Below are 19,148 nucleotides of genomic sequence, written 5' to 3'. Positions count from 1 at the left end.
AACCACACAGAAACTGTATTAATTAAATCACTGCTTGGCCCATTAGCTCTAACTTCTTTTTGGCTAACTCTTACAACTTAATTTAACCCATCCCCATTAATCTGTGCATTACCACGAAGTCGTGGCCTACCAGCAAAGTTTTAGCATGTCTATCTGGGGTTGCTGCAGCAGCTCCATGGTGTCTCTGACTCCACCCTTCTTCCTCCCAGCATTCATTTTCATCTTCCCTGTCCACCTAAGTTCTGCCCTATCAACAGGCTGGTACAAACATCCTCGTCGCCATGATTGGCCAGGCAGGAGGAGTAGGTGGGAAAACCAGACAGGAAGTGGAAATGATGCAAGGATTGCAGGAGAATTCTGGGGAGGAGGAAGTTGATTCCTCCCACTCCTGCCCAGATCACTGAAGCAGCAGGATGTGAGCTGCCCCACTGAAAAAGGTACTGCACCACATGGCTAACATAGATCAGAAAAATGGGTTAATCAAGATGTGAGAGTTAGCCAGTAAGAAGCCTGACCTAATGGGCCAATCAACTTTATAACTTATAGAGATCTCAGTGTGATTTTTCTCTGGGACTAAACAGCTGGGGTACTGGGCGAAACAGAAAAACACAAACAAACAGGCCCCACTCATGTTACAGAATGGCTCACATGTGGATAACTGCATCCACAAAAAGCCTGAGAAAGCTTGGGAAAGACTAGACTAAAGCATTTCAGTTTTCAGCCGTAGCAGGAAAAAAGCTGCGCTGTTTTAAAATGCCAGCTTTCTGGGCAGTCCGGCCAGGGAAAACTCTGACTCTTTCAAGCAGGCAGTCCAGACTATGGAAACAATGTTGCAGCTTGCTTCCTGGCAAGGACCTTGAAACGCTTTAAGAGCTTTTGAATGTTGTCTGCTCCTTATTCCTTAGCAAATTAAAGACCCATGTGGTCAGAAAAAGAGAGATATACAGTAAAGAGAGATTCAAAGAGTAAAAAAAAAACCTCTAAATGGTTTACAGTGTGTTAAAAATATATGCAGGCTTGAAAAAAAAAGGTGCAATATGGTATCAGAGAAACATCACCCTTCACATTTTTACTATCTTAATTCTACCTATCCAAGGGCATGGGAGATCTTTCCATTTTCTGGTGCCTTCTTTAATATCTTTCTTCAAAGATTTAAAGTTCTTGTCATATAGGTCTTCCATTTGTTTGTTTAGAGTTACTCCAAGATATTTTATGGTATCTCTGGCTATTGTGAAGGGTGATGTTTCTCTGATTTCTTTCTCAGCTCATTTATCATCTGTGTAAAACAGGAGCATTTAGGTTGTTTCTAGATTCTGGCTATGACAGATAATGCTGCTATGAATGTAGTGGAGCATATGTCCTTGTGGTATGATTGAGCATCCTTTGTGTATATACCCAAAAATGATATTGCTGAGTCTTGAGGTAGGTTGTTGCCTAATTTTCTGAGAAATTGCCATACTGGTACTCAAAGTGGTCATACCATTTTGCACTCCCACCAGCAAAGGAAGAATTTCCCTTTACCCCACATCCTCTCCAGCATAAGTTGTCAAAAGTGTTTTTATCTTGGCCATTCTTACTGGTTTAAGAATGTGCCAATGCGTTCAAGTATACTTTTCACTTTCTTTTCTATGAGGTTCAATGTGGTTGGTTTTATGTTGAGGTCTTTGATCCATTTGGACTTGAGTTTTGTGCATGGCAATAACTATGAACCTATTTCCATTCTTCTACATGTTGATGTCCAATTACATTACCACCATTTGTTAAATATGCTTTCCTTTTTCCATTTTCTTGTCAGCTAGACAGGCATGTAATTTGGATTAGAAGAAAAATAGTTTACAAACTTTTAATAAGACATGCAATGGCTAAAACTTTAATTACAATATTTTTATGGAAGACCTTGAGCCACTAAGTAAAATTGTTAAAGGGAGCAATGATCCAAATTCCAGTGAGCAGCTTACAAAAGCTGTCAGACAGGTACTCACCTAGGCAGAGTATGCTATACAGAAATAGCAGGTACATTATATTAATTATGACCAGCCTTGGTAAGCATGTATATTACCTACAAAAAAATTACTCCTATCGCAGATTTAGTACAAAATGGTCCACTTTCATGGCCGTACCTTCCCATGTCACCAGTTAAGGTGGTAAACCCTTATTTTGAAGCAGTAGCTTGCTTAGCACAGAAGAGCAGGATGGAATGTAGGAGATATTTTGACAGAGAACCAACTATGGTCAATGTGCCTTATACTAAGCAGCATATTAACCTATTATTTCAAAATAGTGATTCTTGGTCAATAGCATTTGGTCAGTTTAAAGGCCAGATTAATAATCGTTTCCCCGCTGATCATTGCTGCAATTCACACAACTATATTTTTTTATTTTTCCTAGTGTTGTAGCACAAGATCCCTTAAAGGATGTTATACTAAATTGTCCAGATGGTTCTTCAAATGGAAAAGCTGCATATGTTGTTACTGGTGAAAAGGAATTATGGAGTGTGTCCATAGTTACTTGGAAACAATTTAAAAGACTAAAAGCAGGAGAATTAAGAATCTCCACATAATGCCTTAAGTCATGCACCTTTTATGCATGTCCGTGAGCAATCTGCTCTGGACAGATTTTGGCAATATGGCACCAAGGTGACCTTTGCTAAGGCAAGGTAAAAAAACCCTTGCACTGGGTTGTGAAAAAGACCTGACCCTGTATCAGTTTGGGGTCGAGGATTTGTTTGTGCCTTTTTTATAGGAAGAAAATAAAGCTGGATGAGATGACTATATATACAGCAAAGGAGTGCTAGCCCTGATGACATCATAGCTGCTAGTGCCCCCACAGAAGAGTACCAGCCCTGATGACATTACAGCCGCTGATAATCCTGATTTCCTCGTGCCACCATGTTGCAAGCTGAGGAAAGAGGTACCTGAACCAATGATCCTGATAGAACTTGTTGGAGTCTGACAAGGGAAAGAAAATCATGGCAACAACTTGTGATTTCCAGTCTCTTAATGGACTTGCTACACAGACTTCCAGACCTAGTGAGTGTTATGCTTTAGGCCCTTTAAGGGGCAAGCCACGCCCACTTCCGGCAAACCCTGACCTCTCTCCACCATCTTGGATCTCTCACTTACTGCCCCCTCTTGGAGCACACGGGTTCTCCCCCCCCAAGCTTCTCCCCTCTCTCTGTCTCCTCCTGACGCGCGCCCTCCTCTTCTCTCCTGCTTTTCCTTCTCTTTCTCCTCTTCTCTCTGTCTCTCTCTGTCTCTGTCTCTGTCTCTGTCTCTCTTTCTGCCCACCTCCTCCTTTTCCCCTCCATATCCCCCCTGAATAAATATTCAACATGTTGTGTCTATCCATGTCTCTGTCTCCTGCCCGCCTGCCCCAGCCGCAAGCCACTCTGGGGTCAGGCACCAGGGACCCGCCAACATTTCATGCCACTAGCTGCTCAGGGAACCGTCCAGGGGATTTTGCAGCATTTTTGAAAGTGAGTCTTAACCTTGGAGCCAGACCAGAAGCGCAGACTGAACATTTGACTGTTTTACTCTTTGGGATACGGGCACTCATTTTGACAGTATGGTATTCAATCTGCTGTTGAAATATAGAACCTGAGAACTGAGACCTAAACCTTCCCCTCAAGGGAAAAAGGACTCATTACAAGAAGTGTGAAGCCCCTCTTCAAATATAAGGAGGGTAGCCTATGAGTTTTTGTTGCTGCTCAGAGACTGGTACAATTACTTAAAAGCAGCAATGCTACTGGACTCACACCCATCATATAAACCTTCCTTGTCTTTTGATTAGAATGGATTTAAGAGAATTGTGATATGAAAAATTGTGGATTTATTGTTAATTTCCATTCTAGAATTATGGTATTGACTGGTTAATGTTTGTAACTGCTTGAGTTTACCATAAGATGTTAAGAAATGTTTGACAATTCCAATGAGTTCTTGGATTTGACATATTTGATAAAAAAAATTTAGATTTTAATACAGTAAATAAAAATTAAGAAATGCTCTAGACCTACTGACGAGGACATTCCCAACCCTGGTGATCCTCTCTCCTTTAATTAGCAGACTGTAGTCATTAGGAGCATAATTATTCATGAAACATATTATTGCAGATATATTGATAATATATTGGCTCAGAGACACAGAGTATTTCTCTCCTTTAATCCTATGTTTACAGAGGTAGACAGCCAGTGACGGTTTTGATTCTTCCCCCCCCCCCCCCCAGGCACCGAAGACACGGACATGCATAATTAGAATGCATGTTTCAAAGACAGGTAAGTCTGGGGAAAGGGAAGTGTTCACCTAAGGCAGACGAAATTATATTTCCTGTTGCAGAAGCACAGGCTTTGGTGGTGGTGGGGGGGCATGCAGGCCCATTTCCACCTTGTCTGCCAGTCAGAGAGTTTGGAGATTTAACAAGCATAGTTGCACATCCTAACTCAGGAGGGAATTGTTTGGCTCTTCTGATGTTAAGATGGCTCAATGCCATCCTGATGGGTGGTCAAGATGTGCAAGTAAACTTCCGCTCCTTCTATTGTAACTATGAGGTCATCTAGGGAAGGGTGTCTTCAGCATACATCACCTAGAGCACCTTTGCTACCTAGACAACAGAATGCTAATGATTTGATGTCTCAGAGTGATAAAGCCATTGACTGTGTGTCATGTTAATAAAATCTTTTGTTACCTTTTCCCCTGTTTTTTGTTGGGTATAAAAGTGTTAGAAAAATAAACGTGGGTGAGTTTCAAAAGTTCAGTCACTGGAATGTCCTCCTGATACTTTCTATGTTTTCTGTCTTATTATTTTTATGTCCTCATATTTTTTACTTATATTCAATTCCCACTCCCTTACCCTGGTGAGAAGTATTTTTGTCCAGACCAGTCCTTAACATATCAGGAGAGTCAGTGAAAGGAAGCAAAGATTAAAGAGGAAAGTGGTAGCTGACAAAATATCCAGGGAGGCAAGGAGAATTATGAAGTCACTTATCTGTCTTCAGGGAATAACTTTGACATTTATAGTCAAATGTGTGGGAGCAGAAATCTCAGCCATGATTCAAGTGTTTAGCACTGGAAGACCCAAGATTATTTATCACAGAAGGAAACAAGGTGCTCCAAAGAATGTGGATAGTTTTTAGACCTCTGAGAATCTCTCTGTCTCTCTCTGTCTCTGTCTCTCTCTCTCAGACACACACACACACACACACACACACACACACACACACTTCCCTCTTCTTTAGCATATTTCTTTGGCTATTACTCAAAACTCACATTGAGACTCTGGACTAGGCATAACAGTGTCATCTTTACAAGTAGAGATTTAAAAATGCAAGAGAAGTTGGGGGCAGTATACAGAGATCAAAAACAGGGATTCTAGTTAAGTTTTCAACAATGTTTGATTTGAGGTATAAGAATAAATGAAAAGAAGTATTGGCAAAAAGTGAATAAGTTTGACATGATTTGGTAACTGGTAATTAAAAGACAAGGATGGTTTGAGAAATATGAGGATGAGGTGATTTTAAAGAATCAAATTGTAAGACTCGGTGGTATTTGGTTTTCAACAAGCCATAGCATACTGGAAAAGGAAGATCTGGGATGAAGTGCATTAGTTCGTATGTTCATAGATGATACTGAGGGACCTATTAGTTTGTTGCTGCTACTTTATTCCTCCGGAGAGATATCCGGGAAAAGATTGGGTAATCAAGCCATTAATAAGGTTTCTGAAAAGGGTGTGGGTTCTGCTGCAAACAGACCCAGATTTGAATCAGCTCTCTTCTTGACATTGTGCAAGTTATTGGAAAAATGTTACTAATAAAGCCTGTAGAGACCATGGAAGGTTAAATTCAGTGAGAATGTAAACAAGGCATCCACTGTAGAGTCTGGTGCACAGTGCATGTTCAGCTGTAATTGCTTACATTGTTCCATCAAGTGGAATTAACAAACCGACCTCTCATGAAATACTCTTTTGGGCCCTCTTATATTCAAAGTCAATTAAAAAAAAAAGCAAAAAGATTGATCTCCATGGTTAACAATATGATGTAAAGCCACAGAAAAAGCAAAGTGAGTGAACATTTGATTATCAGAGACAGACATCATATTCACAGATAGTAGAGAGCAGGCAAAGAAGAAACTGATATATTTATAAATACCACATAACTGAAGTCTGAGATACTTTTAATGGTCTTGTAGTCATCATTAATACTCTTAGTTCAAGGAATATTGGTGGTGTAAATAAGATTACATTGCTTGATTAAAGAAAAAAGGAAAATGAACAATGGAATAGATTACTCTTTAGAAATTGTCTATGCGTGGAGATACATACACAGGTTAATAACTAGTCAAGGAAATTCATTATTTAAGTTCCTTAGTTACTTTAAGTAAATAGTTTTATTTTAATGTGAGAGGTATTTGAACACACTTATACAATACATTTATAAGAAAGAACCAATGGACTTTCTTTTTAATGAGAGAAAGTAAAGGACGGAAGTTTGAAGCTTTGGATGGAGCAAGATACAGAAAAATCTGGAGTAGAGCAAAGCAGGTTTAAAGCAACAGGGTGTGTGTGTGTCCCAGTGAACATGGAGAAGACAGACCAGCTGGATGCTCACGTTTCTTTTATTCACTTGAAGAATTACAAGGGATTTCAAAGAATTGTGAAGTCCTATGCTGGTAGTGTCCTATTGAAATCATGATACAGAAGATAAAGTATGCTGAGAACGAATTGTATTAGCCAGGTTCTTTAGAGGAACAGAACTTCTTAGAATTATACACACACACACACACACACACACACACACACAAAATTCTGTAAGTTCTCTCTCTCTCTCTCTCTCTCTCTCTCTCTCTCTCTCTGTGTGTGTGTGTGTGTGTGTACACATTTATAAGAAAGAATCAGTGGAGGGAAAGGGGAGGAGTGAGTGAATTTATTGAAATGGTTTACAGGCTATGGTCTAGCCAACACAGTCATTTTAACTTTTAACTTTTCATTTTATTTTGTTTTGTTTTCTTTTTCAAGACAGGGTTTCTCTGTGTAGCTTTGGAACCTGTCCTGGACTGTGTTGTATAGCAGGCTGGCCTTGAATTCACAGTGATTCACCTGCCTCTGCCTCCTGAGCGCTGGAATTAAAGGCCTGCACAACAACTGCCTTGCTACGTTTTAAGTTTTTTGTTAAAAGTCTAATAATACAGTTGATGTTCATTCCATAAAGCTGGATGTCTCAGCTGGTCTTCAGTACACACCATAACCCTGAATACGCAGGCTCTAAAGCCAGTGACTCGATGGACCATCCAGTGAGAGCAAGCAATGAGAGAGCTAGCTTTCTTCTTCCACGTCCTTTATCTAGGCTGCCAGCAGAAGGTGTGGCATGGATTTAAGGTGGATCTTACAACCTCATAAAATCTGGATTAAAGGTGTGTCTTCCCACCTCAAACATCCACATTAAAAGTGGGTCTTCCCACTTCATATGATTTAACTAACCACCTTCGGTGTTGTTCCCAGCCACCCGGGCTTCGTTAATTGCAGATGTCGTCAAGCTGACAACCAAGAATAGTCATTACACAACTCTAAATCAATCCGCCACTGGTAGTAAAGAGCCGCATAGGCAGTTTATTTGAAAACAACAGAAACTGGCCCAAGCTAACTAGGGCAAAGGGGCATTTATCAGAAGGTTACGGTGAGACTTGGGTCAGCGCACTTTAGTACAAAGGTTAGCTCTCCTGGAGCATCTATCATCCTGGCATCATCCTAGATCACTGTTAAAATGTCATCATGCTGGGGCTGAAGAGATGGCTCACCGGTTAAGAGCATTGCCTGCTCTTCCAAAGGTCCTGAGTTCAATTCCCAGCAACCACATGGTGGCTCACAACCATCTGTAATGAGGTCTGGTGCCCTCTTCTGGCCTTCAGTCATACACGCAGACAGAATATTGTATACATAATAAAATAAATAAATATATTTAAAAAAAAGTCATCATGCTGAAATGACCTGTAAAGCAGAAACTGGTAAATTTATTAGGTTCTCGATCAAATCGATGATTCCCAGGGGAATAGTGCTGTAAATAGCAACAGACAAAGACTCGGGTACTTTGTAAACAATTCTAGAGGGCCAGTGGTTTGAGGTGCATGAAAACACATGCAGCTCTTCTGATAGTTATGACAATAGGTTCAGTTACGATTCCACCTGTTTATCCAAAGATCACAAAATGCTATTTAGGAGCGGAGGCAAGAGCAGAATAATGCCACGTATTAAAGTGGTCTGTCCATAGTCCCTTAAGACATGCATGGTAAGACTGTGGTGCATGGACAGTAAGCACGGGCTTGTCCTAAAACAGGAAATTGTGAAAGAGTGACATTCTTTTCATATGTGTCAAATATTATAATGCAGAACTATAGCCATGCCATCATTGCATAAGAACTGGGTCAACATGGCAGGTCAGTTCTAGTGCCACGCTAGCTGTTCTCTTCAGCCTACCATCACTGCAGAGTCATTTCAGCCTAGGAGTGTTTCTAGAAGATTCAGCGTTAAACACCTGCCTTCTTCACTGTCTTACAGGGAAAGCGAACTGTGAAAAAAAGAGTGCAATTTAACTGTAAAAAAAATCCTTTGTCACATTTACTTTGTGCATGTGGGGGGGTGCGTATGTGCCTGTGTGTGTGTGTGTGTGTGTGTGTGTGTGTGTGTGTGTGTGTGCATATGTGCATGCATATGTGCATGTGTGTGTGTGCATGTATGCATGTGTGTTTTGTGTGTGTATGGGTGTGTATGTGTCACAGCCTGCAAGTAGAGGTCAAAGGACAACTTGCAAGAGTGGATTCTCTCCTTCTGCCAGGTGGGCCCCAGTGACGGAACTCAGGCTGACAGGCTTGGTGGGAAATGCCTGTATCCACTCAGCTATCTTGCTGGCCTATAATTTAATTTTTAAATTGTTTGTTGAAAACATTGTCTCGGTATGAATCCTTTTATTAGAACATGATAGGAAAGCTTCTGGAAAAGTCTGAAACAAAGGAGGGAGGATTTATATAGGCTGTTCAGTATTTACACAGTGTTTCTCATAATTAGCAGCAGAAAGTGAAAGCAGGTCTTCTAAGGAACTGGATCCTGGAACTGTCCAGCTGTGGGCGGCTCCTACTGGAATCGCCGTTCCTCTCTACGTCTTCCAGTAAGTTTATTCCATTGCGCTTTCCGGGTTAAAAATCACTTCCTCGTACATGCTAGTGCCCAGAAAATAGTCACGGCATATTCCCCAAGTTCCAGTATTACAACCTACCATAGTTAGTATCTGGTAATAAAGCATCATCTTCAGTGCACACGATTCGCAAATCCAGGGAGATCACGTTGATTGCCCAGGTGGGATTGAATGACTAGAAAGTACAGTGACCAAATATAAAGGTGGCTGCAGCTGTCAGGAATTGTGCACGTGAAGATTGCAGAAGAGCAGGTATCTGTTCTAGGAAATGCATGAGGAACATCACGTAGGGAATCTTGTTGTCAGCACATGATTTTAAAAGCTAGCAATGAACAGAAACTTGGAAAAGCCACAAGGGAATGAGTCGGGAGATAGGACACATGTTACTCTCTCTGAATGACGTTTAGGTACTGGGAACTCAGAAGGCCAAAATGCAGCTTGCACCGTTATGTTAACAATCATTATTGCATCTGCCCCTGAGTCTGACCCCTACACAGCCCATTTCCCAGCTTGTAAGTAAGGTGGATTCCAGTTGGATTAAGTCCCTAAGAGGCTCCAGCAGGATACTGGAGGACCAGGTCAAGAAAGAAGCCAGGAAACTTTTCTCTTTCCTTGCCTGAGTGCTGTTCATCCTGCTTGAGTCCACCGCAGAGACCACTACGCATCTACTTTTTGCTCAGCAACTACAGCTCTTCCTCCAGCTTCACTGTCCCACTGACTTTCTCCTCTTGCTGATCTCTGAGTTTCTTTGTGCCTCAATGTGGCCTCACTCCTATTAAGATAAAAGTCTGGATTAAATTCATTCATCTATACTACATAAAAATTCTGGGACTTCTCAATTTACAATCCGATCAATATATCCTACCTACCCTCCTACTACATCACCTACTTGTCAAAGTTCTGAGTGCTTCTTGCTTACAGCCAGGCTGTTACAAGCGTGTCTAATGGGAGCCACCGCCCACGCTGCTCCTCCTCCTCCATAATGACCTTCTTGCCTCAATGTTGGGAGCCACCTGGAGGCACAGGTGGTCCTGCAGTTTGGAGGTAGCCACGTGGGGCTGAGCACCCTTGCTTGCACATGCTCAGAACAGCAGAATGGCATTAACCAATCAGGACAGCGTTCAAGCCGCTCCACCGTTTAAAAGCAGCTGCCTCGGGGCCCAACCCTCTCTCTCTAAGCTTTCTCTCGTCCCTGCTCTATCTTCCCTTCCCCCAATTTTCCTCAATCAAGGGAATGCTCCAAATAAAGATGTGACCAGAGAAGGAATTCTCGTTTTTGGTGGCGTTCATTCCTGCTGGACAGGATGCGCGCCCCGCACCTCAAGACAATTCTGCTGAGTGATTCAGGCCAGAGCTCCAAGAATTTATCTAAGACCATGCCGTTGGTGTTGCTGTTCTTGCCACTGTTCACCTTCTTTCATTTCTTTCCTTATCTTTCCGGAAGAACATTTATTCAATAATCATGTGTGCTTGGCTTCACACGAGTGTGCCTCTGAAGCAGCGGTTCTCAAGCTGTGCCTTGCGAACCCTGGGTCGGGGGGTGGGGGGGTCCAATGACCCTTTCCCAGAGATCGCCTAAAACCATCAGAAAAAACAGATATTTACATTACGGTTTATGACAGAGGACTGTATTACAGGGTCACAGTATTATGAAGGCTGAGAGCCACTGCTCTAAGGACTCTGATCTGAGCGTTAAGTGTGATTCCTTTCCAAATCTCAGCAAAGAAGGAAGAGAAAGGAAGTATCAACAAATTAGTTGCGTTTGGTGATCTAGGTTTAAGATGCAGAGTTCTGATCCTAATATTTCAAACTTATGACTATCGAAAGGCAGACCGCAAATCAAAGAGGAGAAAGGGAGCTTTCTTTACTTCCGCTCTCTGTTCTGGCCTCCAGGTCCTAGGTGTTTATATGCTCAGAGTGCAAATGTATATAACTGGATGGTACAACATCTTTTTTGTGGGAGACTTAGATTTTGGTTGCTGAGTACCATCCAGGTTTTGTAGAGATGCTGTTATTACTTCATTGCAACTTTATGTCTTACAAGAATCTTAGGAGATGAGTTTGTCTCCACGGTACAATGAAATTTAGCATTGTGATCACTACTGAGCCAGTCTTCAACCCAGGTCTGATTTACTGTCTGCATTTGTTACTTTACATTATGCTGCCTTTAACGAACATTTTAGAGATATGTAATCAACAGCTGTTGCTCTGCAACAAACCAAAGATATCCACATATGCCCATCCACTTTTCTCTCTTTGCCATTTTTAGACACAGGTAAATGAGGAGTTCGGACCACATAATTGCTAAGGTCCCTGCCCACTCTAATGTATTGTTTCTAAATAAAGATACTGAGTCAAACGAGTCCTGAACAAGAATAAGGAAACTACTCTAACATGGTCACTGACTCGGACTAAATCATGTTAATGGTCATCATGTTTTATATATTAAAAGAATTACCAAAAACAATGAACAATGTTAAATTCCAGCCACAATGAGTTGACGCGTTCTCACTGATTTAGTAATTATTGAATGCTATGCATGAAATATGAATGACATAGGACATCAGGCAGATACACTGGAAAACAGGTATCATTTGTGTTTGCTACTCTATATTACTCCATTTTTTTGGGGAAAAAAAGGCCTCCTCGGGCATTCAGCATCTTGGAGCTTCATCTGCTCGCAATTAAATTAACTAACGGTTGGGTCTCTTTCGAATATCCTTCCTTTCCCTCAAGGACTTCTAACTTAAACTATAGATCCCTAATATTGAGATTTAAATCTCAGGCTCTCTTGAAGTTAGGGCACAGGTCTGCACAAAACCCTAGAACTCAATATGCATAACACACACTAGACCAAGAATTTCATGAAATATTAGTCACCAGATACCCATTCACTTCTGTTCTGAAGTCCTTTAAACAGATGGCATTTAAATTTGGTAGGCTATAATTCTTACTACCCCATGCAACAGTGGAGTCAGGCATAAAGCAGGGTTTATATATTCGGTTTATACGGCCAAAACAGTATTTGTAATTGTAAGTGTTACAGTTCACAGAAGAAAATCAGTCACGAGCCAAGGTATACCACAAAGTCACACAGTGCAACAAATCTCACGCAAGAAATTTTTTGGGAAATACACAGGAGGGTGCTTTGCACAGGAGAGAAGCAACAAAGAACTAGCCAGAGGCAGGATTTATTGAGGGTTCGGTAGGAGCAGAGTTCTCCAGGGTAGCTGGGATTTGTGGGGTTTTGTGGCCTGATCTTGGGCTTTTTACTCTGTAGGGTTTGGACACCTGATAGGGTATGGGTCTGGCCCTTATGGCCTTTAGAGTCTTCTGTGGTCAAAAACTGGCAGTTGGAGGTCCTCAGGGGCAAGTCCTGACCACTTACATGCCTCGAGGTGCTTATAATAGTAATGAAAAATTTAATGCTATTTATGTTCTCTCATGCATTGCTATGTTTCAAATGTTGCTGATTTTCTAAATCTGAAAACCATGGTGTTGGTCATAGAACTTTGATCTGACAATGACCCTCGTGATCACTAACTCATTTATTTCACAAATTATTAAGCATAATCATATAGTAGTTCAGGTACATTATTAAGATCGTTGGGCTTGTTAATATCTGAATGATGAATTTCTTGCTATAACTGCTATTTTGCCAGATGTGAATAAAGAAGATAATCGACCTGTAGATTTTACCATATCTAAGCCTTAAGCCGGACAAGAATCCCAGCGCTTCATCATGAAGACCCCGTTCCGCAGAAGTGATGAGATTCAGACACAGCCTTGTATACCTCTATGCTTTACAAGCTCGGGGAGGGGTGATAAACTCAAGCCCTGGGGTATTGTCCTCTTGCAGGACACCATCAAAACCCCTAGCAGCCTGCCTTCTTGTGCAATGATTAGTGAGTCCTCTCTGAGATTACTGATTCAGATCCAGTTTGGGATTGTCAATTGGAATTTCTTCAAAGTGTTAAGGTGACACTAATGGTGCTATGACAATGTTATTTCAAAACCACTCATCTATCTTTCCCTAGACCCTAGTTTTTTAAAATTTTCTCATTTCTAATACTTTTGGGGTTCTTATTCCTAGCTCCAAATATTAGTCATGGATTTATAGAGTCTGAGCCCAAACATGATGACAATTGAGACATCACTGGAAAAAAGAAACTTAGGCGTAGTTTCTAGCTGCAAATACGATGAAGCAGGAAGTCTGAGAATTGACTGCCAAATCTCACAGACAGAAAAGACAAAAAGAAAACTCAAGGGAGAAAACCATTTAAAAAGTTTTTTTTTTTTTTCAGTTCTACATGGTGTGGATTCTAAATACAAAGGATATGTATAATGCCTAGTAAAATGAATGCAAAAGATGTCCTTATGGGTACATTATCAGATTACAGAGCTCCACGACAATGCTAGAAACCTTAGTGGGTAACAGTCACATCCAAACACACTAGATAAATTCTGTCACTGTTACAAAATACCTGGGAAGGTTTTATGGATTTAAAGGCTGCTGTTCATGGTCATTTGGCCCAGTTGATATGGGTCTCAAATGCCACATACACTGAAGAAGGACCATATTTCAAATGATGTTGTTCATCTCATGATAGGAGACAGTGGGGCATCTAGGGCATCAGTGGTCCTTTCTGAGGTGGTACAAGGAACAAAACCATACAGATAATATAAGACCAAGAAAGCTTCTGCCACAGGAAGAAGTGAAGTGATCCCACACAATAACTAAGAATATGAATAGCAGCCCAACCACAGTTAAGATTAATATGGGATAATGAAGCATAGATGGAGTCTAGATATTAGTATGGGAAATAATTTAGAGATGAATTTTTTACACTGTTTCAAGAATATACAAAAAATGAAGTTGAGTTTTGTGCTTGTGTGGATGCTAACCAGTAAGGGACCTCCATGAAGCACATAGTCTGTGATTTACTTTAAATAACTGTTTATAATTGAGCATATCTTTCAGTATTTAACACTAAAATCAGGTTCAAGCCAGCCACATGGCTACAACTGCACTGTAACACCTACTGGCAAGCAACGGTTATTGCACCTACTTCAACTCAAACTCAACCACAGGTAAGATTTATAATTTAAAATATAAATTATATAAAAAATGTAAATTATAAATTTATAATTTAAAAGGGCAAAATGATAGATAATTTAACAATACAAGAGTTCAATAGCTTTTTTACTTATACTATGTATGATTTTATGCAAGGTTTATATGATTTCCCTCCTACATCCCTCTATTTGATTCTGGGGATTAGCTTTGTCCTTCATATTTTCTCCTTAAAAACATGGTTTAATAATAGGGCCAAGAATGAGGCACTTTTAGAAATGATACAGTCTTTACAGGCTGATAATGACCAACTAAAAGGGAAATTCAGCACTCTAGAGAATTTGACAAACAAAACCCAGTCAATGACAGAGGTTGCTGAGACATTGTCTGAGAGAATTCGTACTGTTAAATGTATTAATCAGACTCTGTCAAATGGTTATGATAGACTGACTGATAAAATGTCTCTCCAAAAAGGTAATATACATACTATAAAAATTATGTCCAAGGATGAGACGTTATCTTTACTGGACAGACTTCAGACCTTAAAATCCTCAATGAGGACATTAGCACAAAACACCAGGCAGGAGATCCAAACTTTACAAAAGGCAGTGGTAAAAAGATTAAAAAAGATTAAGGAATTTATCAAATTTGATGACCAGCGACAAAAGGTACAAAGGCAAAATTTAACCTCATCAGTACGGAGCAAACTCCAGGATAGCTTACCCAGAGTTCTAGCTGCCCTATCCAGTGATATTATCAGAAAGAACATCTGGCACCAAGTACCCTAAGGTCTCTGAAAATGGTCTGTCAGCTATGTGAGGCCTTAGCCAAAATTGGTTGCTTCAATATTGCAAATGAGTCTTTGGGTGATTGCTCAGGTAGTCAATTGTCTCCATTATATACTGCTCGACTCAAGCAATGTTATCTCCCTTCTCAGGCCTTCGATGGGGTTGAAGATTAGATAGTCGTAGTTACCTTCCTCTTATAATTCAGCCAAGTATATTTCCAATGCAAGACTGAGACTCTTTGGAATGGAACGTTTATTAAAATATTTATCATGTGTTCCTTGCTTAATATTGTTTATACTGGTTGTGATTTTATACTTGATATCTGTTCCTATTGTAATTTTGTATTGGGTTTGGATCACTCTTGTTTAGACAAAAGGGGGAGGTGATGGGGAATCTTTGTCAACCAGGTACCCTCTCTCTGTGTGATTCCCTTGCAGCACAACTGAGCTTGGACTTCTCATTTCTGTTTCGTGAGTTTCCCCCTTATAATAAATAAAAATATGTTTGTTTTATCTTTTAGCTAGCCTGGTTATTTCCCTAATCAAGCTAACTTCAACATGCAGGCAACAGGAAGAGAATAAGACACACTAGCCTGGCTAGAGCTTCTGAGACCTCAAAGCCTACACCCAGTGATCCACTTCCTCCAACAATGTCACACTTACTCTAATAAAGTCACACCTCCCAATAGTGCCAGTCCCTATGGAGCCTTTGGAGCCATTTTCATTCACACTACCACAGACATCCAGACTGTTTCCCTTTCCTGGATATTGTGAATAGGGAAGCAATGACTATGAATGAGCAGGTATCAGTACCCATGAGTGATATAGATGGATCAGATGGGGCATTTATTTTTAGCTTTTTGGAGGAACCTCCACATTGATTTCCGTAGTGGCTGCACAAGTTTGTACTCCCACTTGTAGTAAGTCTTCCCCCTTCCCTATATCCATACCAGTATTTATTTTGTTTACCTTAGTCATTCTGACCAGGGTGAGATTATGTAGCATGGGATGCAGTTGTCCACGTGGGCACCATCTGTCGCATGATTGTAACATGTGGGCCTGCTAGTTGGGGTTTTAGTCCTGCCCTGTTCCCACAGCCGGTAAGCCCCCAAAGAAAATCACACAGCGGTCTCCATAAGATATAAACTGATTGTCCCATTAGCTCAGGCTTCGTATAAGCTCTTATAACTTATGTTAACCCATTATTCTTATCTATGTTAGCAACATGGCACCATTCTGTAACATGAGGGACTGCTTTGTTGGAGTTTCTATCCTGCCCAGTTCCCACAGCTGGTATGCCCCCAAAGAAAATCACACAGAGTCTACATTAGATATAAACTGATTGGCCCATTAACTCAGGCTTCGTATTAGCTCTTATGACTTATATTAACCCATTATTCTTATCTGTGTTAGCCACATGGCTCGGTCCCTTTTTCATTAGGGCAGGTAACATCTTGCTTCTTCAGTGATCTGGGCAGAACTGGGAGGGAGCTTCCTGCTTCCCAGAATACTCCTGTTCTCATCACCCTGCCTTTACTTCCTGTCTGGTTGACCTGCCTATCCTTCCTGCCTGGCCAATCAGCGTTTATTTAAAACATGATTGACAAAATACAGACAATTCTCCCGCACCAAGAGTAAATCTCCAAGTAGTTTTAATTTGCCCTGATTGCTGAGGGTGTTGAACATAAAAAAATTTGCTTTTCAGACATTTATATTTCATCTTACGAACACTGTTTAATTCTGTGACTCATTTTAAAAATTGGGATTTCTCAATGTTTACTCACTTTAGTTCTCTTTTGTATGTTGCAGATACTAACCCTCTGTTAGATATATACCTGGTAAAATAGTGATCTCCTTCTGTAAGCTGTCTCTTGAGTGATGGTGTCCTTTACTGTACAGAAAGTTTTTAGTTTCATGAGGTCATTTATTAATTATTGACTTTCATGCCTATAATATTGAGATTCTATTTAGAAAATATTTTCCTATGCCAGTGAGTTCAAATGTATTCCCTAAGTATTCCTTTATTAGATATAAGGTTTTATGTTGAGGTCTTTGATCCTCTGAACAGTTTTGTGCAGAGAGATGCAAGTCAAGTTTCATTTTTCTATCATTATATCATTTTCTATACCTGTAGCTATCAAGTTTGACCAGTACATTTTGTTGAAGATTCTGTCTTTTCTATAATGTGTATTGTTGGCTTCTTCATCGAAAAATTATGTGACTGCAGGAGTGTGGGTGTATATTCAGGCCCTCAGTTCTATTCTGAGTCTGTATTTATGCTAGCACCATGCTGTTTCCATTAGTATAGCTCTGAAGGTATTATGGTATTACTTGAAATCCTTGAAGGAATATAAAAAGAAGGGAGTGGGGGAAACCGGCCTCTGGGGACAGGAGCAGCAGAAGAAAAGAGAGAGAGAGAGAGAGAGAGAGAGGAGGGAGAGAGACAGGAAAGCAGAGAGAGAGAAAGAGACAGACAGAGACAGAGAAAGAGAGATGGGAGGTAGGCAGGGCCCTTTTAAAAGGGAGCAGTAGTGAATGTGCACAGGAGATGCTCTTAGCGGCTACAGCTGAAGACGTAGCCTGTCAGAGCCTCAAGGGCAGGCTAGTACAGAGGCCTGAATACTAATAGGGATCGTGTTGAATCTGTAGAATACTTTTGATACAATGACCATTTTCACAGTATTTATCCTGTCAACACATGAGAATGGGAGGAGGTCATTTCGTCTTTTGGTATCTTTGGTATCTCCTTCAGTTTAGATTTTTCAGTGTTCTAATGTCTTTACTGTACAAGTCTTTCCATTCCTTGGTTAGATTTATTCCAAGATTTTTTTTTGAGGCTATTGTGAATGGTATTCTAAGTCAGTGTTCTATTGCTGTGAAAAAACACCATGGCCAAGGCAACTCTTACAAAGCAAAGTCTTTAATTGGCTCTTGCTTACAGTGTCAGAGGTTTAGCTCATTGTCCTCATGGCAGGGAGCACAGAGGCATGCAAGCAGACATGTTGCTGGAAAAACAGCTGAGAGTTCGACATCTGGATCTGCAGGCAACAGCAAGAAGCAACACTGGGCCTGACTTGGGCTTTTGACAATTTCAAGCCCACCCACAATGACACACTTCCTCCAGTGAGGCCTCACTTACTCTAACGAGGTCATACCTGTGAAGTCTTCTTAAGTAATGCCACTCCCTCATGACTAAGCTTCCAAATGCATGAGTCTATGGGGGCCATTCTTATTCAAGTCACTGCACCCTACAACAGCAACAATGCTGCTATAAACTGGACACCAGAAGTTAGCAAATAAAAAGTGTCAGGAATTCAGTTACTTCTTTTGGAATTGTTGGCCAGTGTGATCCCATTGACACCCAAACGTTACGGGCTATTTCCACTGCTCTTTGTTACCTGCCCTCCAGAACTTGACCTTCCGCCTATTGCTGAAGACACCACCTATCTGAATCATAGAACATGAAGGAATCAGGTTGGTATTGACCTGATTCATTACTACTGGCTATCTTTCATAGATGTATCCATGCTACTATAGGAGAAAAATAATCATCAGGCAAATCCAGGTGGGACTCTTGTGAGCTACACTAATGACTGGCCTGGCAAGGCCTTTCCATTATTAGATAGTGTAATAGTGGCACTAAATCATAGGAGTAACCAACTACTTTGTGATTGGATTTAAACCCCACTCCATCAGATGAATCCCATACCTGGCACCTTCACTGGACCACGAGCCTATGGCTACACCGACTGTAGGCACAATGGGTGAATCTACTGTTATTAGTTTGCTAAATGGATGTATAATTAGACAACTCCTAATGACTTCTCTTTACACTCTTAGATACTTTATCTCTCAACCCTCATCTGCGAAGCTTGTATTTGCAGTAGATGGTGATTAACGGGGAGACTTACAACTTGGAAAGTGTAGAAGATAAGAGGCTACAGAATGCTCAATCCACATTCATCCACACACACCAAAGCTCAGCTTTCATTGTGGTAGAGGGGATGAGAAAGATCTAAGAGTCAGAGGTGGCAGATGACTATAAGGAAAGTGCGCTCTGGCTGGCAGAGCACCTGCACATATGCACTGACAGTCGATGGAGACAGCATGCA

At 40.8% G+C, this 19,148-nt stretch overlaps 1 long non-coding RNA gene across 1 annotated transcript; it reads left to right on the top strand.

Annotated features, from left to right (window-relative positions):
• The first annotated feature begins 300 nt into the window (after positions 1–300).
• LOC148117847 (uncharacterized) lies at positions 301–4,684 on the top strand. The gene is made up of 2 exons (XR_015736665.1): positions 301–437; positions 2,743–4,684. It is a non-coding gene; the product is annotated as an uncharacterized LOC148117847 (long non-coding RNA).
• The last annotated feature ends 14,464 nt before the right edge of the window (positions 4,685–19,148 follow it).

Source organism: Myodes glareolus, chromosome 25 (assembly GCF_982192425.1).
Source record: "Myodes glareolus chromosome 25, mMyoGla1.1, whole genome shotgun sequence".
Taxonomy (NCBI): domain Eukaryota; kingdom Metazoa; phylum Chordata; class Mammalia; order Rodentia; family Cricetidae; genus Myodes; species Myodes glareolus.
The sequence above is the reverse complement of the archived record's forward strand: the minus strand, read 5'-3'. Positions and strand labels throughout refer to the sequence as shown.